The 26,480-nt window shown below is 38.0% G+C and overlaps 1 protein-coding gene and 1 long non-coding RNA gene across 5 annotated transcripts in view; one reads left to right on the top strand and one right to left on the bottom strand.

Moving 5' to 3' along the window:
* The window catches only part of LOC112654769 (uncharacterized), a 312,057-nt gene extending 298,030 nt beyond the window's left edge, over positions 1 to 14,027 (top strand). For 2 of the 3 annotated variants that reach the window (XR_004804963.2, XR_004804962.2), the window contains one exon: positions 914 to 12,372. This is a non-coding gene — a long non-coding RNA (uncharacterized LOC112654769). Of the gene's footprint in view, positions 1 to 913; positions 12,373 to 13,272 lie in introns of those variants that run through there. The other variant, XR_007402258.1, reaches the window with a different exon arrangement.
* Positions 1 to 26,480, bottom strand: part of SYT1 (synaptotagmin 1) — a 541,941-nt gene that overhangs the window by 288,906 nt on the left and 226,555 nt on the right. The gene's annotated exons all lie outside the window — the stretch shown is intronic.

Here is a 26,480-nt window from a genome sequence, read left to right as displayed (position 1 = left end):
TTCTCTATTAATCAGTTCAGGCGAAAGCTATATGAGTTAGAGGTAAGATCGGGGAAATCAATATTAATTATTTATGTTGCTCTTCTTGTCATGGTGAAATAAATATCTATGAATGACGTGATGGTTAAATCAGTATGTGTTGGGGTTTGAGAAAGGACATGAATATCTATGATCATAGTTTTATGCATTATTGCTTGCAGAGTAGAATAAATATCTGCTAACAACATGACAGCAAAGAGATTTGTGCCGGGATAAAGAAGGAAATATCCATAGTCAATACAAAAGCAGGATCGTATACATAAATACCAGTGCTGGGAAAGGTCAGCAATGCTCACAAAAAGTTAATAATATACTGAATATTTAAAGAATTAAATGATAGAATTACAGCGAACTGTAATTTTTTTTCATTTAAGATCAAAGAATGTACATTAAAATGTTTATGAAATACATATTAAAAACTAAACAGGTTCAAGATTTTATTTTTACACTGATGGTTTAATTTTCAGTATTTTCAAAGGTACCTTAGAAGCAGCCCAGAGATAGGATAAAATGTTAGTGTTAGGAGTCAGGCAACCTTGGTTTGGGGAACAGCTTTTGCCGCTTATGATTTATGACTTAGGAGAGGCATTTAACTTCTCTGAGCCACATTGTTCTTATATAATTGTGGGTAATGATAGCTACTTTATGGGTGGTCATGAATATTAATGATATAAAGTTCCAAGCACTAAAAAAAGTTCCAGATACAATACCTAAAATGTATCAGTTAATGCAATAAATGGTAGACCTAACTACTGTTTTTGGAGGCAAGGAATACCGCTTTGGAACAAATATTTGACATGACCTATGGAAATGACTATGCACACTTTGCATACATGGAATAATGAAAATAATCGGTATTTTTCTTATTTCCCAGACAAGTCATACCTGCAGGATTAAAATTGGAGAGGAAAATCAGGACGGGTAGGGACCGCTTCCTCTGAGCTTGTGGAGCAGCACTTACTACTGGAAATGCAGAAACAGAACTCGACATACCAACCTGTTTTCCTCTCAACATGTTTTTATGGAGAAGCAGTACCGGAAACTTTTCAGGAGTCCTGCTCTGGCTAGCCGGCATCAGCCGCGGGTGATTACGCGGCAGCTGAAGGGGAGACCCGTGCAGGAGGTGGCCAAAGGCCTTTCAGCTTTCACCTGGCTGGCATTCCCAGCTGTCCCCGCCCTGCTGTTCTTCTGGGCACAAACAGACCTCGCAAGCATGGTCCATGGTCTCCCCTGCAGACCTGGCCCCACTCAAGAGAGCAGAGTTCGAAAGCAGAAGGGAAGAGAATTTACAGTGGCTGGGGGAAGCTTTTAAAGGATACCCTTACTGTGTCAAAAAAAAAAAAATATGCAGAGGGAGCCCATATTTAAGATTGGCTACGTGTCCTTATAATTATTGAAAAACATGATTTTTTTTTCCCTCTAAATACAGGGGATTTACCATTTATATGAAATAACCTCATTTAATAGGTTTTTCTTTTGGTTTAACAAAAGTAATAAGTTACTGACCAAGAAGAAATATCTGAGCAAAAAATGCATTGGGTAACATTAAAAAATGAAAATTGCAGAGATAGATAGACTAAGCTACCTTCAATAATAACTAAAATGTCATTGTTGGGGTATTACTATGAAGCTATGGAAAATAATGTAATAGTAATGTGTAAATACAGAAAGAAAAAAAAACCTTGGGGGGAATAAAGGCCTGTTTGCAATAAGGAAATAGCTCACCCCACGTGCATGCGTGTGTAATACCTGAAGGTTGCTGCTGGTCAAGGCCGGCAGTACAGGGTGGGGGTTGACAAAATGACTCTAGGATCCTCACATTTGGGTTCTAAGCCCAGCCTCACCTCTTGCGAGCTGATGGGTCTCGGACAAGTTACTTAACTTCTCCATGTCTCTCTCTCGTGTGTGTGTGTCTGTGTGTGTGTAAAAATGAGGTAAAATACTGTTGTGTGAGGTTTAACCAAGGTGACGCAGTGAGCGGATGTCTGGCTGTTAACTAGAGCTTGATAGCAGCTGAAAGGATGTCTACTCCACTAATTGGAATGATGTGTTTATTTTTATAATAATGGAAAATTAAGAGAATTTCTGTCTAAATGTTAAATTTAAAAATAAAAGCATTTATCGTAAACATAGACCTATTTTCCAGGCTAAGTTGAACTCAGCCCAAGCCCTTACAGGCATCTAGGAAATTTCCAGGCAGTGTTGTCTCAGGCTACCATTCTGGACTTCAGAGCCATGGCAAGGCTTGGAGTGAAAGCTTGCCACTTTGATTTGCCTCCTTCAGTTCAAATAGCAAAAGCTTTTAGTTAACAGCTTATTTTAATTACTCTTGCCAGAATCTTATTTGTTCGGAAATTCAATCATTTCAAAAAAAAACACCCGAATCCCTCAGTCTTTCTGCTTCTGCCAGGAGAGTAAGCATCCATTTACCACCACCACCAACCCCTGTCTCCTGGAAGCCCTGAAAATAAAGGCCTGGTGTTGATCAAGCTGAGGTCCTTTTCCAATCAAAAGCAAGACACTTGTGTCAACTAAGCAGCTGTTTCCCATTCAGCTTTCTTTTTCCTCCTTATCACAGAATGAAATGCTGAATAATTATTTCACGGATGTCCAATCTTGCCTCCCCGGTAGATTGTAATTTCTTTCGTCTTGAACTCCAGAGTGTCCAACTTTGTCGTAGGCACATGGTAAATACTTAATGAAACCCTCTTCCTTATTTATTAGCATCTGCGAAAAGCTTAGACTAATTTTATACTTATGAAGAAACAAAAACTATAGATTCAAGGGATGAAATGTGATGAGCGAGACACACACATTCACCAAGCAACATACAATTTAAAAATGTCTATATTTTTAAAAACCCTGAATGCAAAATGAAGGCTCATTCTACTATTCTAGGACAGGCAATGTCTTTGAAAGCTTGGTTGCCTACTTCCATGAAGCCACAATCAAATCTTGCTACGCACCAATCATCAGAGTGTGCTAAAGTGCAAAATCTTCGTTACCTTGACATTTCATTTAGCTTCTGCTGAATACTCAGTCAATTCTTCCAAATTCAGAAAAATGTTCCTCAGCATTTACCTTGTCATTTTGATGATGCCATACATCCCACAATCAAACAGAAATTGTCAGGGCTCCTTTTCTTTTATAGGAATTCAACTATGCCTTTGTAAACCTGAATTACTTGCATTGATTGGTGAAAATGATTTATTATTTTTTTCACACTTCTATATTGCTCAGGGAGAGGAAGATGTAATTACTCAGTTTACGTATACACAACACAACACTGTTTTTAAAACTTTTACACTTAGAGTGTAGATTTGGGGTTGACACCCTGCAACAAGGAAAATGCAGTCTCTGAGATTTGAGGCAATTCACAGAGTCACGGTGAAATCAGAATGGACTTCTTATTGGAGAGAGTGGCAGAAAATTGCCAGCATGACTGGCACTTCTGGATTCAAGAATAACGGATAATTTCTGGTATCTGAAGCCTGTGATCTACAGACACGGATGGCTACCAAATCCACCACTCTAGCTAGGCCTCTCTTTTGAATTCTGGTCTATTTGTTGGAGGTTTATACCAAATGGCCTGCTGTCCCTTCAACCTCCGACTCTCTAAAGTTGTGCTCCTAATCGTTCCTTTCAATACTGGTTACTTTGTTCATCTGTCCTCTTCCTAACAAAGTCGCCATGATTTCCCCAGACACTGAGATGCTAGGGGTGACATTTAAATTTTCCTGGTCATGGAGCAACCCTTGGATTTTGTGATTCTTCTTTGGGACTGCCTTTCATACCTAACTCTTTTCCATTCTGGCTGGTTTCTCCCACATTCAAGTCTTTCATCCCTTCAGCATTTCCTTCCTTACCCTAAGTTCCCGTCCTTGTGGAAGCAGTACCAGGCAGGAACAATGACCAAAAAAATCCTTTTGTTCAAGGACACCTTTAATACCAATTGTCCAATGGGAACAAAAACCACTCTAGTAAACCCATGCTCCAAATTATTGCAGGATTCAACTACATGACTTCAAAGGAAACAAAATGGGATCTTCAACTCAGAAGGGAAAAAAAATTAAACAGCTTGAACTAAATTATAATAGCTTCAAACATAGATGATTAGCTTCCTGCCTCTACATTCTTTTCTCCTTTACCCCAATTCATGATGCTCCTTTTCTTTTTTTTTTTCATGATACTCCTTTTCATTAGAACTAATATTCCTGCAACACATCAGTATTTCTTATGTCCAATAAAATCAGCCTTTCAAAGTGGTTGTTTTTAACTCCCCACATAGAGAAGAGCCCAAAGAAATGTTTCACATCTTAAGTTTATTTTAGAGATTGGATCATATGGTATTTGCATTTTGTAAGGTCAACCAGGATATGTTAGTTCATTGTTGGTCTTCTGTGTGTTAGTATTTGTTTTTTTTTTTTTTTTTACAGGATCCCTTTTTTCTTTTTAATTTATTTTTATTGGTGTTCAATTTACTAACATACAGAATAACCCCCAGTGCCTGTCACCCATTCACTCCCACCCCCCGCCCTCCTCCCTTTCTACCACCCCTAGTTCGTTTCCCAGAGTTCGCAGTCTTTACGTTCTGTCTCCCTTTCTGATATAAAGAAGATGTGGTTTATGTATACAATGGAATATTACTCAGCTATTAGAAATGACAAATACCCACCATTTGCTTCAACGTGGATGGAACTGGAGGGTATTATGCTGAGTGAAGTAAGTCAATCGGAGAAGGACAAACATTATATGTTCTGTGTGTTAGTATTTGACTTTCAACAGTTGAGTGTGCAGAGTTGGGTCTGTGCACAATGGAGTTAAATTGAAAAACTAGAGAAAATTTCAATGAAAATTAAAATAATCAAGCATTTTAGAATCCCCAAATCTTTTTGGAAGAATACTGGGATTTATCAGAGTATAGTGACAGAAATATCTAGAATAGATCATCCCTAAGGAGCTTCCGTGATTTGTAAGTTCCCACATGCAGCCGCACATAAATAAACAACGTGATGGCAATGAGGGACAGAGTTATAGGACAGACTGAGTCACATCCAAAGAGTTTAGACTCAGGAAGACCTTAAAAGGCCACTTTCTTCCCTGACCACTTTCTAGATGGGGAAATGGAAGACCAAAGGGAAGTGCAATAATGTGTCCAGAGTTGCTTAAAAGGACTGTAGTAGTCCTTGTGGCACAGCAGGCAGCACCCACTTCCTATCTGGGCCAGTTCCCTCTGACATGCCTGGTCCTCTGAAGGTGATTGGCACGGCCTGGGGCCTGATGCACACTGTGTGGGTTTGCCTCACAGCTGAGGAATCTGCAGTTGAGAAAACTCAACTCTTTCATGATGGGAGCCAATGAGATCTTCTATAAGCCAGCTTTGATTTTTGCTCTGGATGTTTAGCTCCAGAGCCGTTTGCCATATACACGTTCTTGAGAAGACTAGGAGCCAAGGCAGCTGGTTGCTGTGCAGAACAGGACACCTGTGAACCGTCTCTGAGCAATACGATGATGGGTCTCTGTTAGTTTGAAGGTGGTGGACAATTTGCATGAGATGACAAATAATAGGTAATAGCTATTATTACTAGCGTGACTCTATGTTCCAGTTTGTCCGTGGCAAACCTGGTGTAGAACAATTTAATACCTTGTTTTAGCACCTCCTCTAACTCTCAAAAGTGTTCCACATTAGTATATAAATGATAGAGTCACTTAGTAATAGCTCACTGTGAAAAAAACACTCAATTTTTGAAAAGGAATCCTTTCCAGATGATCATAAAAAATTCTTCTTAGCTGGCTAGGACTCTACACCGAAGAATTCCTGGTGAATTTTAGCAAACTTCCCAAGTTTTTATGTATAAAGAGGGAAAAAAGTTTACTTGTTTATATAAGGGTTTCTGAGAAAGAACTGAGAACTTTTAATCTAAAAATATAATTTGGGTTTGGTGTGTGTGTGTGTGTGTGTGTGTGTGTGTGTGTGTGTAATTCTCTCCATCTGTCCATTTGCAGACATCTATGCCCATTTGCAAAATAATACATCTCCAAAAATGTTTATAATATACTCACTTGAGTCATCTTTGATATAACTTTCTATTCCATCCAAAGCTTTGTGACTTAAATGTATTTTTACACATTTATACTTAGACTCACTTATTAAAAGCCCCTTTTGGTATGCCGCCAACAGGTGTCAGTAAGTCTTCTGATCTAAACTGCAAAATTTAACCCAGAGATTCCCAACTGTTTTTGCATTCTTTAACATACTGTCAAATACTAAATCTTTGTGACACACGTCCTTAAATATGGTGAATGAGGTAGTGTGTTTTACAATATAATTTCTCCTAGAGTGCAAAAATATTCCTATGTAGCTTTAGAAAAGCACTCACGGTCAGTGCACGGTTCAATTCCTTAGGCAGGGACTCTTCCTTTCAGTAACTTTCATCGGCCTGATTGTGCTCTTAACCACTCAAGAGGGAAAGTTTTTTGGCTTGACATGAATGTGTCTTTTATCTCTTAGTTATAGCAAATTGTGTCCTGTTCTCCACTGCATCTTATAGCTTGTTCTGTGCAATATGTCATCTGATCAGCTTTATCACAAGAGCATGCATATTTAATTTAAGCAAAAATTAATATGTACATTGCTGAAATCAAAGCAAAACAAAAATTGTAAAAAAAAAGTCTGTGTTTCATACCACACTAGTTATTGTGACCCCTTGGTTGACAACGTATTTCTAAATTTTTAACCAGAGTACCTATAAAGGTAAAGGAGAGAGAACGCATACAATCTGGAGAGTCTGGGGAACTGTAACTCCAGGCCACTCTTTTCTAGCATAAAGTCACGTTGAAGCTTTGAGTTTTTTTCCTGAAAAATACCTAGGAATTTTCCAACTTATTTCATAATATATTTGTAAATTTTGAAGCACAAACATAAGGAACACCTTCCAAATATTTGAAAACGTATAGAATTTCTAGGAAAACGTACCAGGTTTGTCTTTCAACCTGAGTACACCATGCTGCAAGCGGTCTGAAAAGCATAGTTTAAAGACTAAGTGTGCTTGGCTATAATTCAAACAGGAGACATGGTTCTAAGAATTTCCTTCTTTACCCTAAGTTTCAAATTGTGATTTTTTTCATACTCTATCCACCCTATAACATCTATCTATCTGGCTAGATAGTTTATTTCTAAATAGCTATATTTAAACAATATTAAATTATATTAATTACTTCCACCAACATGATTCAACATCTATCCCTAAGGAAAGGCCCCTTTCATTGTTCTTATAAGTAAAGACAAGATAATCATTGTTTTTTAAGTTTCCTATCAGCTTTTGTTTTTGTATGTGGCAGATTAAAGACAGCTGGAAACAGAAACAGCCACACCAAGGCTGGATTCTGGTAGCCTGTGAAAGCCCCAGGAAATGATTTTGCCCCAAGGGAAGGGAGGACGCAAAGGAAATGGACGTGTTGACCTGCTCGGTGGTGGCCACTTTCATGTCCCCTGCTGTACTCGGTGCTCATGACAACTTCTTTCAGGATGGACTTGGAACCCTCACGTCATTCCTCTGAGCTAGGTGCTATCATTATTCCCATTTTATAGTTGAGGAATCCAAGCTTTACACATATTGAGTAGCTTACTCATATTCATGTAGCTCCACTTGGCAAACTCAGATGCAATACAAACCAAACTTGCTTGAGAGCTCTTGCTCTTAAACACCACTAAACTTTTGACCTTCAGTTTATTTCATGATGGAAAATTGTACTTCTGGGTTTTTTTTTTCCATATCTTTCTTGCAACCAGTATTAAATTAAGGCAAACTAAGATTAAAAGGCCAGAAAGCCAATGTGTGAGTGGCACTAAAATTTATCTTTGAATTGTAAGAATACAGAGAAACTTGTATTTTACCAGAGTTTGTTTCTGCCTCTGGGAAGAATATTCTGATGAGCAGTTTAGGTGACAGGGGTGAGACTCTAAGGCATTAAAGGATTATGCTTAAGTAAAAAAATGTCACTTGTCTGCTTTTAACGGAAGGTAGGTCTAGATCGCTCCTGAGCTTTTATATTATTGAAAAAGATATGAAACTTTAGGGCCTCATCTTAATTGTGTGAGACTACTGAGATGCTTCTAGCAGCCTCCTCCTGATGAAGCGTGGTCCTAAGTACGAGTCTCGCATGAATCTGAATGACACAGAATTGTAATCATATAGCATAGGCACCAATTCTCAAGTTAAAAGCCTGAGTTTTACTGAATTCATTACTCAAATCCCAAGGTTGACAACCTCAGAATTCACATAATTGGTAGGCCCTACCCTAACTATAGTCTTGGTAACAGAGTCACCATTCCAGCATTTTTCACTCCACTGCCCCTTTATAGCAGCTCATTCAGTAATTGAGGACATCTGGGACCCTATCTTATTCTGGGTCTAAAAATACTTTTCACCAACACCATTTTGAGGTGTCCGGATAGACACTCTAAATGAGATCATTTGACACCGCATATGTAAATCCTCCAAAGTGGCTGTTGCACTACAGTTGCTTAAATAACAATTCTAGCATATTATAAAACATTTTAAATAGTGCCTTTCTCTTTTTCCCTCTCTCTGTCTGACACATACACAGACCCACACAAGATTACATAATAAAGATATAAGCTATATTTTAAATGCACTGATACTAGTTTTTGCCAGTCTCTGAAACCCAATAAGTAAAGGCTTTGCTCCTCTAATAGAGATAGTTTTCTTGTTCGTTTGTTGTTTCGCTATTCACTTATTTAACAAGTAATCACTAAATTCTTTCTCCATGTCATACAGAAGTGAACAAAAGAAAAGTCTCTGGTCATCTTGGGAGCTTGCATTCCAATGGTTTGAGAATGACACTAAAGAGATACATGTCACATGGCAATAATAAGTGCTCTGAAGAAAATAAAGTTAGGATAGACAGGATGGGGAGTGATGGGGTGGGGGACTCGCTGCCCACAGGGAGGTTAGGAAAGGCATCTTTGGTAAGGCAGGGTTAGAATAGGGACCAGAAGGAACATGGGGGCTGCCTTTTCCAGGAAGAGTGCTTGCTCCTGTTTCAAGAATATTACAAACCTATTGACAAAGTGATATTGACATTAGAGCAGTTGAGAAAATGATAGATTTTTTTCATACTTTCAAATTTGTATAAATAAGCCAAAGAAGTATGAACATTTTTGTTATTTAAAATGTCTGTCAAGAAAGAATAGAGTCCTGAATTAGGAAGAAGAAAAAAAATAACTGGCATATTATTTTCCACTTCCACAGTTTTTAATGGTTTCTATTCAATTTTTTTGAGGGTTTTATGATTTAACTTTCTGAGATAAAATGATCTGCTAAACCCTAAGACACACGCCAAAGATAGAATGAATTAGTCTCCATCAGAAGTAACAAGAATCACGGATACCTATGTTGATGCTATATAGTCTTGTTAACAATGAAAATCGCACAAGGGTGGAGAATGGAGAATAAATACCTAATGTATTTTTACCCCTCTCCCTCAATTGTTCCTACGTCTCTCTCATATCTTTCCTAGAGTAATGTCTAAACTTTTTTTCCCCTTCACCTTCGTTTGAAGTGAATTAACACCTTTAATAATGCTAACACTACTCCATACTTTCCAAACTTTTAAGGGTTGGACATTTGATAATCTCAAAAAAGAATAGGGATATAATCATTTAGTCACCAAGTAAAAAAAAATCCACCCCTGTAGATATGTGCATATCTACACACACATATATTCGTATATATAGAATGTGTACAACCACTACTTGGAGGACTCTCATTTTCTATTCATTTCTTGTGTATTTTTCTCCCCAAAGAATCAGAGAATATAGAATGTAATAAAGATGGTGGTGGTGGTGATGAAAAAAAAAAAAAAAAACTCTTATTGGGCTCTCTTATCTCCCGGTTGTCTGTAGTTTGTCTAAGTTCTTCCTCATGTCCTTGGGTTTGGTGTCCTGATTTCCTTTTCAGATAAGGGAATGGAAGTTCTGAGAGGTTGGATATTGTCTCAAAACGATACCACAGAAATGTTGCAAAGAATATACTCTAACCCTGGGTTGTCTATCCTATTCCTGTAACATCCCATTGGTGCTAGAGAATTCTTCCCTAAAGTAGGCTACATAATTTTGAAAGGCGACATACTTCTGGCTTCGTTCAGGGTAGAGTCAAAAATGGGAGCTTTAGAGAGTGATTCCTGGTCTCCAATCTGCAAGTTTCATTTGACACTTTCACTGTGGCTTAGTCTGTAAAAACCTTACGGGATGATCACAAGCCTTCAGTACATAAATGCAGGTTCTTGTCCTGTGCCTGGAACATCCTATGTGTTTGACTAATTTTAGTTAAAAACATGACCAGAGCAACAACAAAATAGAAGCAGAGCGGAGAAAGATATTTCTCCTACCAGTGTCTAGAAGGAGTCCTTAATTAGCCTCCTCTTCACTTCACTGAAAAGTAAAGCTATTCAGTATTTGTTGTTGTTAATTTACTGGCCATGGAAATAGGAATTTTTATTTAGTGACTTTTATGAAGCGTTTCTGTTTGTTTGAGGTTTATAAGGAATCACTAATTTGAGTCCCCCGAGTTATAATGCCAGAAATGGGAAACGAAAGCTTCAGACATCTGCTGTCAATTGCAAAATGCTTTCATTTTATTTTAGCCAGAGGAAAAAATCTGTAGTAAGATTAAATGCGCAAAGGAACTGGACCTGTGCAGTACATATGCTTCTTAAGTTAAAAGTGAACAAACTGTTGGTAATATGATAATGCAGTGCTGTGGTGAGGAGCACAGGCTTGATCAAGTCACTCCATCCCTGATCTGTAGAAAGGAGATGATGTTAGTATCTAGACGGTCAACTGGTCAGATGAAATAAACATCAGGTGTTACTATTTTTAACATAATTGCCTATTTCGTTTCTTCTTGAACTCTCTTCCTTTCTGATTTCTGACATGGGAGCAAGGAATCTGATAATCAGTTCTACTAAGGTGGCAATGGGACATTTATCCTTTTCTGTTTTCTTTCTATAACTACACACACACACACACACACACACACAAACACACACACGCTGGGCTCTGAGATGGATAACTGGAAGCCATGGGGTGGCTCGAAAAGTTGGGCTCAGTGACGGGAATTGCAATGCTGAGGCAGCCGACATAAGACCCATTTCTAGATAGATGGGGATGCGAAGTAGGTTTTCTGGAGGAATCCACCAGCTTCTGTCTTGCTTAGTGTTAGAACCTCTTAGAAACATGCGAATTAGATGGCACATGAGTTTGAAGCTTTTGAAAGATAGTTCATTCTTCTCATCATAACTGAATTAAACATGCCCATTTCTGTGGGCGGTTGCAGAACCTGTCTCCCACGGGAAAGCAAAAGTACTCCCTTGTAAAACCAGGCTCACTTCTCATCATAATGCGTCACTTTCCGTCAAACTACTTTCAAAAATGATGGATGTTAATGATCACCTTAGTTAGGAGGTGTCATCATTTATGTAAAAAAAATTGGGCAAGTTGGATTAATAGAATCATAACCTGGAGGCTTAGACAGTATGGGGAAGATCAAAACCCTTTTTTCTCAAAATCATGAAGAATTTATTATTTACTAAGGACTTGATAGAAACAGAGCATCACCTTAAATGTCATCATGCTCCCAATATTTTATTTCCATATTTCTCATGCAAACTTACCAGACTTAATTTATTGGCAACAAAATAAATGGGACTTATATGTGACCAGAAAAAAAAATTGGCTTTATTTATCACATTTGGAATCTGAATCAGATATATTCAAGTTCAGTAACAGCTTAATTGATAGGAAACATTTAATAACTAGTTAAAATCAACACACTTATTTGGAATGTAAATCTGTTTATTGACCTTTTGTTGAAGGAATTTCCTATCGCTTCTACAGTCTTTTATATCTAATTATATGAGTGATGTTAAGTTTGAAGAAAGAGGGTATGCTTAAGACATGGACTCTAGTTCTATAATTTGGAGGATCTTATAAATCTTGCCAGGAAGCATGATACACAGAAGGTGTCCATTTCAAAAAGTGCTGAAAAGCAATGACGGAGGGGAACAGTTTCATTAAAACATGTGGTTAAAAGCAATTTTCCTTAGTTCCCCTCTACTAGGGGGGAGCAGGATTTTTCATTTCTGGATGTGTCTGGCTGTCATGTATTAGGAATAAATGTGTGTGGACTTGAAAGGCATCTACTATGTTGTATATTATTCAGTACCTTGGCAAGTTATTGATGATTAAGAAAATATAAGGTTTGACTTCTTCTCCATACAAAATCTGTCCTTGGAGACATTCAAGACACTGCAGGACTCCAGATTTTTTTTTTTTACATAGCTAGTAAGGAAACTTCTCTTCTGCTATATTGTATACATAATTGTATACATAATGTAATGGTTCAGTTTTATCCTTTTGCCCTCTCCCCACTCGGGGCCACAGACAGTCCTCCTCCACCCTCCACTATCACCCACAAGCTGCCCCAGGGCCCATTCCTAGCTATGTATGCCTTGGAGAAGGTGTAAGGTCAGCTTAGTGAGTCTGCTAAACTTGTGTATTGAGCCACCTGAGATGCTAGCAGAAGAGAAGTTTCCTTACTAGCTATGTAAAAAAAAAAAAAAAAAAAAAAAAAAAATCTGGAGTCCTGCAGTGTCTTGAATGTCTCCAAGGACAGATTTTGTATGGAGAAGAAGTCAAACCTTATATTTTCTTAATCATCAATGTATACAATGGAATATTACTCAGCTATTAGAAATGACAAATACCCACCATTTGCTTCAACGTGGATGGAACTGGAGGGTATTATGCTGAGTGAAGTAAGTCAGTCGGAGAAGGACAAACATTATATGTTCTCATTCATTTGGGGAATATAAATAATAGTGAAAGGGAATATAAGGGAAGGGGGAAGAAATGTGTGGGAAATATCAGAAAGGGAGACAGAACGTAAAGACTGCTAACTCTGGGAAACGAACTAGGGGTGGTGGAAGGGGAGGAGGGCGGGGGGTGGGAGTGAATGGGTGACGGGCACTGGGGGTTATTCTGTATGTTAGTAAATTGAACACCAATAAAAAATAAATTAAAAAAAAAAAAAAACTGAACCATTACAGAGGCCCTGCTGCTGAAATCGGCCAGAGGCTAGCAATGTCCAAGAGTGGTCTACCTAGATTTATTTGCTGTTACTTAAAAGTGTGCTCTACATTTTATTTCAGATCGTTCTAGGATATTAGAGAAACCCAACGGAGAGAAAAAGCTTTCACCTTCAATTAGCATATGAAGTTGCCTGCTTCTGCGGATCAATACCATTCACACACCAACTCCAGTAATGCCTGGAAAAGAGGTGGTTTGAAGTATGTCTCTGGGTAGCCAAACTCAATCGCCACATGCTAGGAGGCAGGTAGAGCAATGAGTGGTGTGGACGTGAGCAATAGGATCCTCATGATTGGGGAATGGGTTTGCCAGAGGAAAAAGAATGAAAGACAGACTAGGAGTAGTTGCAGGGGAGAGAAGCAGACTCTAACCCCGGAGCACCTACAAAGAACAGTGTGACCTTGTGGACTCAGGGCCCACCACTATTCTATGAAAGATAATTCGAGAAGATAGATGATTTCTGAAGATGTGAAACACTATTATATATACCTTGCTACTCTGCACAAAGGCTCATGCTTGTAAGTCACTGCTTTTTGAAGAAAGGAAGAATTTGCAAGATACAGTGGAAGTTCCTCCAGGTCAGGGGACTTGGGGGTCAAGGCTGATTTTGGAGGCGTAATCCTGGGTGAGTCTTTAAACTGCTACATGCATTTGGGTCTCTCAGCTGCAAAGCAAGAAATTTGGCTCAGATGATCATGCCCATACCACCTCCAAGCTATAGAAATAAAACATTTAAGGAAATTCTCTAAAAATTTAATCACATATTTAACCACTTGAAACATATAATGTTTTAATAAACATACATTTTTCATCTGGAGTCCTTTTTTTTTCTATGCTTTTCTTTCACTCAGATGAGGTATGGGGGGAACAAAAGTGTCTTAGAAGATACTGCATAATCATGTGTCACGCAAGTCCAGTTTTCCTGATAGCTTTTATGTTACTTTGGGCAAGTTGCATACTGCGACTGTAAAACTCTGACTGCTAAATTGAAATTCAAAAAACGTGGGCACCCTGAAGCTGTACTAAGCAGCTTTCCATCTAAAATTTTGCAATTTGTATTTTTGCCTGTAAGATCATTTTAATCTTGTAAAAATACGTATTCACAGAGACAAAGACTAGAATAGGAAAATGTTTGTTCTAGGGTCAATTATGGGTGTTTTTCCCTGTGTTCCTTTATCAAAATTGTAAATAATAATAATAACAACAGCAGGTGCTATTTCAGAAACTTAAAATTAATCGAGTTATTTTGCAAGTGTGAAATGCTAACTGGACCTGAATTTTCTCTCTCTTTTTTTTTGTATTTTAAAAATCATATATAAATTAATTGCTCTGTTCTCTTGCATTGACTGGGTTCACATCACCCAGACATCAGACTGTTCTTTTCTCCTAAATACAGGCCTGTTTCTTTGTGTGGTAATATTTCCCATAAGCAGGAGAATGAGTAGGGAGTTGGGGAGCTGAATTCATTGCTTCAGAGGAGGCGTTTGGAAGCAAACGTTAAGCTTGGTTGGCTGGCCCAGTCTCTTGGATCCTGTTGCTCCACAGCAGGGCTTTAGGAGGCAGCTGGGATCTTCACTACATCTGGTTATACTGGGGATTAAGATAAGAGGAAGGGAGATGATACTTTTCCCATCTGTGCATTGGAGGATGCCTGATTAGTTTCCATCCTTACTCAAGGGGAGAATAAAGCTATTTAAGTAATTTGGCTTAGAAAAAAGAAAAACTTACAAGTTAATTCAGGAAATAAAGGAATTTTCCAAAATGATTTGAAGTGTTCCTCTCTATTGGTTTCAGCAAGTCTTTTCAAGTTCATTTGCAAGCATATATTTCTGCCCACTAAGCTCAAACACCAATGATGTCAACTCAACTCTCTAGACACTTAGGAACTTCCAAATATAAACCCACCATTCTGGTTTTTGTAGGACTGTGTCAGAGAGGGATTTCTGGTGATGGTGACATTTACTGAGTCTTAAAGGGTGAGGACGAATCAGTTGGAAAAAGTGAGGGTGTAGATAAGAAGGACCTTCCAAGTTGAAGGGATATTGTGACCAAAGAAAAATCATGTGAGGAAAAAAAAATAGAAGGAGTTGGTGTTTCTGAGAATAAAGTGGGGGTCAGGGATGAAGAGAGCTGAAACTCCTGGAAGTAGGCACCCACCAGCTCACCGAGGGCCTCGCTAGGGAGGTCAGCCTGTTGTTTACAGGGAATGGAAAGCCACTTAAGGCCTTTAAAAGGGGAATGGCATGCTTGCATTATTTATAGAGATTTCTCCAGCAGTGTTGTGGGAGACAGGGTTGAAGGGGTTAAAGCTGAAGGCAGAAGAAACCCCGTCAGGTGTTCACAGGCACAGTACAGAGAGGTTAGTGAGGGTGGAGAGAACAGGCACAGATCCTGTAGTTGCACTGGGATGGCACCGAGGAGGTAAAATTTATAGAAGGATATTAGGGGTAATGGAGAAAAATAAAATGACTAATCCTCTCCTCCCCTGGCTGGATGGTGGTCCCAGCAACTACTGAGGAATATAGGGGACAACAGGGAGATCATTAGTGGATGTTTGGAGGTGGAAGGGTCTGGGGGACCAGGAAGGGAGCTATCTAGCAGGCAGCTGGGTATATGGGTCTGAGGTTTTGGAAAAAGGTGATATTGGGAAATAATGGATTCGGTACTAATCAGAGTCTATAAGTAGCAACTGAAGCCATGCGAAGAGACCAGAGCACCCAGGGAAATTATGTGCCATGGAAAAACAGAGTGCTCGGGAGAGGAGCCTGTGGAGCTACAGCATTTAAAGAGCCAGCAGGACACATTTGGTAAATTACTTAATAGCCCAGAAACTCGGATAATAGCTACTTCATTTTTGTGCTGTGGAACCAGAGGAGATAACACATGGACAGTGTTTGACTCAGCTTTTTTTTTTTTTTTTTTTTGAAATTCACTAAATGCTTCTTTTTCTTTCTTCCTCATTTCTATACTAGTGCTGTTGCTTTTATTACGTAGCAGAGATGGTACCTTGGATTATTGCTTTAAACAAGAGCAGAAAGCGTGCCATTTGTTTTTGCGCCAGTTCCAACACATGAAAATTGTATGTAGACTCGAATGAAATGGCTTGTTTATTCAAATTGCATGAAAGAATTGCTTAATATTACACTTGAAAAAAAAAAGTTTAAACCTGTGATCATTTATAACCCAAATTTGTAAATGGATTGCTATACATACATCCCTAGAAATGTCCACTTCTACATTAAAATCATGGCTTTAGCTGGAGTGTGGGTAATACATAACCAGTAATTCGTAAGTACACATATTCAATAGTGACCTGGCTCTTCTAATGTACTATTCAAGAGCAAGGTAATGGGGCAAGTGATAATGTTGTTCAAGAATAAAGAATCTTGTCAAATAACAGGCTAGGTCATTTCTATAAAGATCGAATTATTTGATGGAATCAGCATGTAGGGAAAATAAGAGACAAGAGCAGGGAGGTCATATGGGTAAAGGAGCCCATTTACTGGCTCTGTGCTGCAGATTTTTCTACCCTATGTGTCTAGTGCAGTACAAATTTATTTAGTAAACACAATTACTTTAAGTTGATGATAGACATTTGTGGAAAATGTCTGAGCATGTTGGCTCTAAACCCCTAACCATGAAAATTGTAAGTCTTAAACGGTTACCCTAAGAATGCTATCATTTTTTTTTCTGAAAGTAAACATAAGCATTTATGATATCTGGTCACCACCAACTATGTTGTAAACACGATCTAGCTTTTACATGGGCTAACGACTAGTTTGAAAGTCTTCTCTGCGCAAACTGTTTATTTTCCCTTACATTTTCTTTTTATTTTTTCCCTTACATTTTCTGTAGCTGTTTTTTTCTTTTTTTTTTTTTTTAACATAACAATGCAGTCCTGTGCCAGAGGCAGGTGATCTGTCTAGGTCTGCATCTCAGGTGCAGAAATGGGTCTATCAAGCCCAGAGCTGCCGCTGCCACCAGGGGACTGAGCACATTCGTGCTCACATGTGGAAGCTTTTTGCTTGATATGCGTTTACTCCCCAAGAGTGATGGTGTGGAACTGCAGTCAGCAGTCATCCACTGTGGAGTTGGTTGCTCCTTCTGAAATTGAAATAAATTGGCTGAGGGAATGTGCAGAACAGCAGTTGGCGAATTTAACACAGAGCACTGTGGGCCCACACGGATAATGACTGTATTATATTAAAGCAGAGAAAAGCAAAGGGAAAACCTACTTAAGAATATTGTGTTTCTCAATACATATCAAGGCATCAGAAATGTAAACAGATCTTTTATTATTTTAATTGTAGCAAAACTGAGTGAAGAGGGAATTTAATTAGCCCATGAATGATTTCACTGGAACTTTCATCTCTTGCTAGTCTGTCTTTGATTATTGCTGGTAGATTAACCTCTCTGGGAACAGGACTTTTCAAGAAACAATTCCCAAGCTCAAGAACTTATCCTTAGGCCAGATCTGAAAGGCTTTAAATTTTGTACCCCAGCCTCTGTGACCCACCAATCTCTACGTGGAAGTTTCTCCATTTGTAGAGGTGTTTGTGGATTTCAGAGGAGCCCGGAAAGAACCCTGACTGTCCTCCTCTCTGAAGTGGAGGAGAGACGACTTGTCCACCCAACCTTGTTCAGGGGTAGGCCTTGAGATACTGAGATGACTAAGACCTCTCTTTGACCTCTTGGAGGTCATAATTGAATAGGAAGTGATAAAATATAGCAAATAATTATGCTGTAATAAAAGGAGCATGACACACAAGGTGAATTTAAACTAGGCAATGACTAAGAAGGATAGAAGTTGAAGAAGAATAGAGAAAGGACTGATGTCCTAAAAGAGGGAAAGACTCTGGTAAAAGTGTATAAAGCACCGACTTTGGACTCAGAAATCCAGAGTCCGAAGCCTAGTTGAACCATTCTGGGCATGCCACATTCAACTGTAAGCCTTGTGCTCCCCATCTATAAAGTGGGATATAGGTAAGAGGATGTTTTCCTTTATCAGAGATTTTCTAGGCATTCTAAGTCAATACCTTATCACCCTGTAAATAAAATACCTTGTCTTCTTAATAGGCATGTCACTTTTACTCCATTCCATGTCGTACATCCTCTTGCCAGAGTAAAATCCCAACCATGTCTCCCGGTGAACATTAATACCAATTCTCACCTTCTTTGCTGGGCTTTTTTGGGTCCCTATGCTCCAGGATTCCCAGTAGACATAGTAATACCACTAACAACAAGAACATTAGCAACAATAATTGAAACACTGCAAACATGGACTGAGGGTCTATTTGTTTGACCATTATTCGCTTCCCATAAAGTATCTCACTTAACCCTTGTTCTATCCTGTGAGGTAGGCATCCTTACTTCCATTTAAATGACCAGGAACCTGAAACTCAGAGAAGATATGTGACACTTCCAAGGTTATCTGGAGAGTCAGTGACAGACCCAACTATCAAACAGATCTTTCTAACTTCAAAGATCACCTGCCATCCTGCTCAAGCCACTAGAGTTTACCCCTCTGCCCTTTGAAGTTTTTGGAATGTGGAGAAGGGGGAAATTTTTACAGGAACTTAATGCATATTTGGTTGGCAGACTAGTCTCAGAACTGGTCTAGAGATGCTCAAAGCAGCCCTAAATTATGGAAGGGCAGGCTCTGGAAGGGACCCTAGAGAGTGTGCTGAGTGATAAAAGAACTGCGAATGGTATAAAACTTCACTGAGGATCTCTGGCATCTCCCATGTACCCAGCAAAAATTCATAATTATAATTTTTAAAAATTACGAATATTCATTAATGTCAGTAGAGGAAGCTGTGCTCACTTTATGGTTTCTGTGGGAATAACAAAGTGTTTTTCATGCAGAACCTAGGTTACTGCTCTTAAGACAGTGTTTTTTGATATTTCACCTGGAGATGCTTAAAAATTTGTGTAGGCAGTCTTGTCTTTTAGATGAAAACAGAAATATAAAGGCCAAAATATGAAAGTGTTTTTTCAAAAGTTCATGAGGTAAAATCATCGATAGATTTGTTATTATTGTCATTGCTTAAGGACCATTCACTGGAGGTGGTGGCATGTGAACGTTTGAGAATTCAGCTGAATATGAACATAAGGAAACATTCAGAAATGTGCCATATGAAAAAAAAAAAGATTTGTCTCTATGTAAGTGCAATTGAACAAGAATAATTGTTAGATCTTCTCTTTAAGCAGTTATTTTTCTGGAATTATTTGCAACCCAGTCCTGCCCAGAGGCAAGGAAAGTGAGCTAGATGTATTTTTGAAACTCTTTTCAGAGTTATAATTTTATGATATTGCAATAAATTCCAAGATGACCATGGGGAGTGTGTTGTTCTACACAAGCATTTTATTGCTACTATGCATTTGCAGTAATTGGAGATAATTTACTATTTTATGAAGCATAACAGAATAATTGCACTATTTTCAACTTTAAAGAGAAAAGACTAGGAGAGGTCTGGTCAGGATGATAAATGATTCACATCCCCCTGTGAATGTTTCCTTTTAAAAATGTAAAACTGTCACATGCAATCATATTCTAGTTTTTCATTTTTAAAACGTTTTAATCTCATTTTATTAGGATGTTGCCAATTTGGTGTTACTGAGAATGGTGAATGTTTTCAACTTTAGAAACTCTTTACTTTGGCCTGTGTGTGACACACACATTGACTTCACAATCCCGTGGACCTCCTCCTTAAAGACCAATTAGTATTTTGTCCAGATGTAATCTGATCCATAAAGGCCTGGCCAGAACTATCCAAACATGTCCTATATTCTGTGAACATACTTCAAATAACTATATTCTGCCTCAATTAAGAAGAGTTTCTGGCCCCGAGTGAAAAATCACAATCATGGCCTCAAGTGGAAGGTTGCTGTGTGAAGGAATTTTTCCAAGGTCGGAAAGCCCGGGAGGAAGAGCACCGCAGGCAGAGTTGTTGATTAGATGTGTTGTTCCTCGGTAGCTCTGGGCTTAAATCATGGAGGGGGAGGGAGATTCCAGCATCCACCCCTTATCTCTAAGTAATAGCAACTACCTAACCAAGGAGGTTGGTTAAGGTCAAGCTTCTAACAGGTGCGATGCTACCTCCCCTCACCTTTGGATTATCCTACAGGTCCAAGGGTTCGGATAGTGTTTCTAAACTTTCCTGAGAAGGGAAATTCAACAATAAGGAAAGATCTTCCTTTGGGCTCCATACTGCATGGATTGGATGAATTGCTGCATTTATGTTTTTCCTACAAGTAACGCTTTTCCACATCAAGATCTTGATGGACACTCTTCATTGTATCTTACCTACTCCTTCCTCAGATTTCAATGCATTCACATGACTACCTTAATCCATCCAGGCAGTATGAACACAGGAGATCTGTGTGCCCCCAGTGCAAGGTGTCGTCCTTGGGAAAAAAACACGCTGGCCTCTCCCCTTGTCTCTTTCTTCTGCTACACCGCTTGTTTTGTGAGGGTGAAGACCATGGGGGGTTTACTCACCATTTTATCTTTGGAATGTATTATGCTCCCTGTTACAGACTTAGAACACAGAAAACATAGAGTAGAGGCAGCAGAGATGAAGAGACAAAATAATGAGAGATCATTTTCCATCTTTGAGGCAGCACTAAATAGGACTCTGGGAATCCCAGTATCAGATTTGGAGCACACCCCATGGCTTGACCCAGACCAGAACTCCAGTAGCAACTTTTCCCGGGAAGTAGGCTTAGTGGTGAACACATCTTTTATTAAAACTTCACATTTCCCTGGTAGGTAATGCTGCCTTCCTTGCTCTCTCTCAGTATTTCCTAAAGTCAGCATGGAATATAAATAGATATTAAAGAAAAATAGATTTTATGATCACCTAAGTTTAGTAGGCACTGGGTTGAATGCAGTTAAATAAGTTTTATTTTTAGCATATTAGAGTCAGATATATGCTGCCTAATATGCCGTATGTAGCTCCGAAGGAAAGAGACATGCAAATTTCCAAATTCAATTACAATAGAATTTTTCTTTACTAGATTATCTCACAGAATTTATAGCCCAGAGAGTTTCTTGGCCACCCAACACCATCTAGTTTGAAAGCCGTATCTCTTTAGCAGAAAATATCTATCTTTAAAGGATGACTTATTCAATGTCCATAAGTGCCACATTCAAAGGTATAGAACATTTTCCCCCCCGAAAGGTACAGCAGTTATAACAGCATCTTCTTAGATTTTATTTGATAAAAACAAATAGTGGATCCCCAAGGCATGGAGGGATGTAAATCGTTACAGTTAGATTTAGCAGTGTATCCTTAGTATCAACACAATTAAATTTGACACCTAATACATAAAATATTTTGGCTAACTTAAATGTGAAGCACAAATATCCTAAAAATAACTACTTTTGAAAACAGCAATCAAAATTGACTTGACATTTTGGAATTGAAAGATATTTGGACTTACTTATCCAGCAGCAGCTACCCTTCGACAAGTTCATTATCTCTTTATATACTTCTGTTGGTGTTTGTAGATGAGTCCAAAGAAATCCTTTTATTTATCTAACTTACATGCCTTTCCTTTGTCTGCACTCTGCCAGTTTAGATGTCACCTGTAATAACTATGAAAAATTGCTGTGTGCTTCATGTTCTTCTTCTTCTTTTTTAATCTGCAGAAGACGTTCTCTACAACTACCAAAGGGAGTTTAGTTCCAAAAAATATCAAATCTAATTTAACTGTACTGAGGTGCAATCTCTCTCGCTCTAATAGGCATTTTGTTTAGTATGAAAACTCATCAGTGGGGATTCTCTCAAAATTGTTTCATCTATTTTAGGGAAACAAACTAAAAGAATGTGTTTATTTTAGAACACCTAAATATTTTCTGTAATATAATGGTGTAATTAAATGATGCTACTTTATCATCCTTAGCTTGGAGAACTTGAGTTTCTTTTTGCCTTCTACATTCACCTGGTAGATAAGTCTTAACAAATCCCAGCTCCAATCAGGTCATTCTGCTGCTCAAAATTCAATGGCTCCTCACTGCTTATCAAGAAGTGAGCTCCTTAGGCTGTCATTTAAGATCCTAACATTACATTCTTACTCTTGTTTTCCTTCATCACTAATTAATCTGGTTCTCTTCAAAAGATACCCCCCACGTTTCTTGTACCTTTTGTTTAATGTCTCCATATCTGCCAGAATGATGACTCTAATCCTGGTCCTTTGAAACCAGCTCTTTAAGCTTCCTCTCAGATCATCCCACTTTATGAGTCTTTTTTAAATCCAGCCCTCTGGATGACATCTCTTGCCTTGGGAACCTACAACTCCCTGTTTGAAAATCCTCCTCTACCTAGCACATGGTGCCAGCCTTGACATTCAAAATTAATTATTCAAGAAAGATGTGTCCGATGAACTATTAACCCTCTCTTAGCATCTCTTTATTGCCTTGAATGACAGTTATTTGTGCTTTTCTGTGACTCTTTCTACTAGACTTGATGTTCCATCAAGGGCAAAGATTGTGTTTATTATTTCCTACTAATACACTCTGCATTAAATAGTTACTGAATTAAAGAACACTATTTTGTCCATTTAAGTTGAAATAAAAAATTAAAAAAATTTCTGTGGCATGCTATCACTTCAGGGTAGTACACGTTTTGAGTATGAAATTTGGTATACCAGGAGCACTACTTGTATTTTCCTAGGAGACCAGTTTCTCATCTGAGTTATAAAAGAAACCACACTGGACCGAGAGTCCAAAGACAGGCTGTTGAGTCTCATTTTTTGTTGTTGTAGCATTTGTGACCTTGGCCAAGGTTCTTAACTTTTCTGTGTCTTGGGTGCCTCATTTAAAAATAAGAATGTAACACTCACCATGGAAGCTTAACTTAAAAATTCACTGATGTAACACATGAGAAAATACATTGCAAACCATGAGATACCTTAAAAAGTATTTCTTCATTCAAGAAATACTTTAAGTGTTGAGTCTCTGGTAGGCATTACAGAAGTCACTGGAGATAAAAAATAATAGTCTTTTATTTTTACAATTTGATACTACCTTAAGATGAATGCAAAACTCATGGTCTCTGCTTGGAAGGACCGATAGTTAGAAGAGCTCAACATATAAATAAAGAATTAGAATACTGTGTGCGTGGGGTTGGTGGGGGGAGACATATGATATGAAAGGAAGGAGGGACACCAGTGCTACTAGCAAGAAAAGGAAAGACACCTAACAAAGAATGGTGACAGGAGGGCTTCCTGGGGAAGGTAACATGTGACTGGCGGCCTATAGGATAAATTTAGTCTAACGTGAGGGTAGAGGCAGAAGGAGTGTTCCAGGAAGAGGGAGAGTATTTGAAATGGTACATAAAGCATGAAAAGGAAAGGAGAAATTCTGGATTTCGGAGATGGGGTGAGCGTAGTATAAAAATACCTTTCCTTGATATATTCCTCTGATGTATTTCTCTTTTTTCGCTCCACAGCCTTCTGTCTTAAACTTTGTTAGGAATACTATTCTAAATCGTGGAGACACATAAGGACTTTCTTCACAGTAAAATGAGAATTTTTACATTTTAAATGAGGATGATTTAGGACTCTCACTGTTAAGACTATATATAGTGAATATTTTGAAGAATAAGTAAAATCAAAGTTACCCATAGTGTAGATGAGTGGTGAGGAGCACTATTTGTAGAGTTGGACCACTGGGCACATAGTCCTGCTTCATCACATTATTGTTGTACATCATTGGGCAAATTACTTAATCATTTGACTATAAAATACCAGTTTTTAATTATAAAATTATTGTAAACATTAAAGGAAGCAACACAGGTAATTGGTAAGTACATTATCTGATATTTGGTAAAAGTTCAACAACGGTTTGTCTTTGTTATTTAATAACCAATAATCATTTTTTCTATGCACTTCCATTTTTGCTTTATTTGCACATCTATACATCTATACATCTATACATGTTTAATTAAAGCTCTGCCTAGATTAGCTGATACTTTTTTAAAAAAGCATTGATTAAACCAGACTACTAGATCAAGTATTAAAGTTTACAAAATTAAAAATCTGTTTTATTAATCAATAATATAGCTAAGATGTAAACTTCTTACCTCAGTAATTAGATTTAGGATGAAAATATAAGTATACTATACATGAATTCACAATAAAATGTTTTCTGGATTTACATGGATTACCCACTATTTAAAGAGATTGGATTCCACAACTACTAACAGGAAAATAAGATCTAATCCCCCAATTTTTATTTTATTAAAAAAAAAAAAAGGATTCCTGAAGCTTTTATTCATAGGTTGCTATGGGACTGAAGAAAGCTGCCTCTTTTTCTCAAGTTAGTTTTTATTCCTTATTGTACCTTATCTCAGAGAAAATGCAGGAGGAAATGCTGGAGCTCAGCCCACTTTTTTTCCCCATTGGAAATAACTCACCTATATCTCTTCTATTTCTCATGTAGGATTCTTTTTATTTTGATCAGTTTTAGCTTTTTGGATAGTTATTTGGCATTTTCAAGTTTATTAACATATATCTGGTCTTAGTATTTCAATATTTTATGTTGTGCCGTTTTTAATCTCATTCATAATTTTATCTATATAAGTAAGTCCACTTGTTTGAAGAAAAATTTTTTCTCCCATTAACTGGAATTCTAGTCTGTACAACACAAATGAGATATGGGGGTGAGTAACTGGTAAAATAAAAAAAAATGTATATTAGTTTTCTTTATACTGCCTCATTTTGTTTCTACTTTGTTTCCTTTGGTATTAAAGGTAGAGAAAAAGGTGTAGCAGTTAAAAGCTTTTGTAATAATGACTCATTTAATATGTACTCCTAAATGCTGCCATAGGACTGAGTCATTTAAAGAGGAAATGATTCTATTGCCTTTAGCTCCTATATCAAAGGAAATATATTTATTTATATGCTGTTAGCAGACCTATTTTGTACGCAGCTATTCAGGGTCTGAATACTTCACAACTTTCACAGGAAGTTACTCTAGACTTTAGAAATAGAACATTTAAAGCAAATACCTTATAAGGGCTTGTCAAGAAATTAGATATATACCAGAAAAAAACCCCACAGGTCCAAAAACTTTTATGTCCTTTTTCATTAATAGTGAAAAGCACTATCAACAAGTTTTCAGTTGGTGGTTTGGCATCCACTAAATGAAAGTATTTCAATTCGTTACATAGATGGCATTTCCTTGAGCGACTGACATATAGAATCTGTTCCTCGTGTTCTTCTGTCCTTTGAGCATACGGACCACTCCCTTCCCTGTTGTTCCCAGACTCCTTCTCCCAGTCTTAGCAATCGAATGTTCTTGGATGTTGGGGCTACACCTTTAGCATTCTTTTCTTTTATCTTCATTTTCTCTTGGTGACAATATCCCACCATCCATCTGGGCTTTAGCTTTAATCTGAGTGTTGATGGTACTCCACCTTCATTTCCAACCAGGACTCTCCCTCTTATTTTAGTTCTACATTTTCCACTGCCGGCTGGATTTCTGCTGGAATCTCAAACCAGCGTCTGTACAGCTGAATCGTTTTCTTCTGATTCAAACTGGGTTCTTCCATCACCATCTCTATTTCAGTTATTCTCTCTGGCCCCCAGCTTTGAAACCTGTTCTCATTTACTTAGTCACAAAGTCCTGTCGGTTTGCCCTCCCTAAGGTTGGCAATCTATCCTCTCCTTTTGGTCCCCGCCATAGAACAAATTAAATTGCTTCTTAACTGATTTTTCTACTTCTGTATCTCCAGGATCCAAAATACTCTGCAAATAACTGCTATATCAGTCTTTCTCAAGTCTAGCACTGATACATCCTTGCTAAAATTTTTTTTTAGTGATTCTCTCCGGGGTATGAAATAGTCTGGTGTTCTGTGTTCCACTTCTGGTTCCAGTTATATTTGTAGACTCATCTTTTATTACTCTTCCCCATCTATAACAGTCAAACTGGATTAAGTTGCATTCCCTCAAATGCTCTAAAATAGTCACTTTCGTTCATGCCAGACACTTTGGCTAAGCCCTTTATATGCATTATATGAATTAGTATTCAAAAATTGCAAGGTAGGCATCATTGTTACTTTTGCACAAAGACATAGGAACTTAGGCCTGTCAAAATAGGGAACTTGGCAAATGCTATACAATGAGGAAGCAGAAGAGTTAGAACCTGAAGCAAAGTCCTTTGCTTCCAAACTCAATGTGCGTTTAACCATTATGTCACTGCATTCTGGGTTCTTTCTGCACTTTTGCGGTTCTTGGTGGAATATGTCTCCTTTAAGATCTTTCA

This window comes from Canis lupus, chromosome 15, assembly GCF_003254725.2.
Source record: "Canis lupus dingo isolate Sandy chromosome 15, ASM325472v2, whole genome shotgun sequence".
NCBI classification, from domain to species: Eukaryota; Metazoa; Chordata; class Mammalia; order Carnivora; family Canidae; genus Canis; species Canis lupus.
The sequence above is the reverse complement of the archived record's forward strand: the minus strand, read 5'-3'. Positions and strand labels throughout refer to the sequence as shown.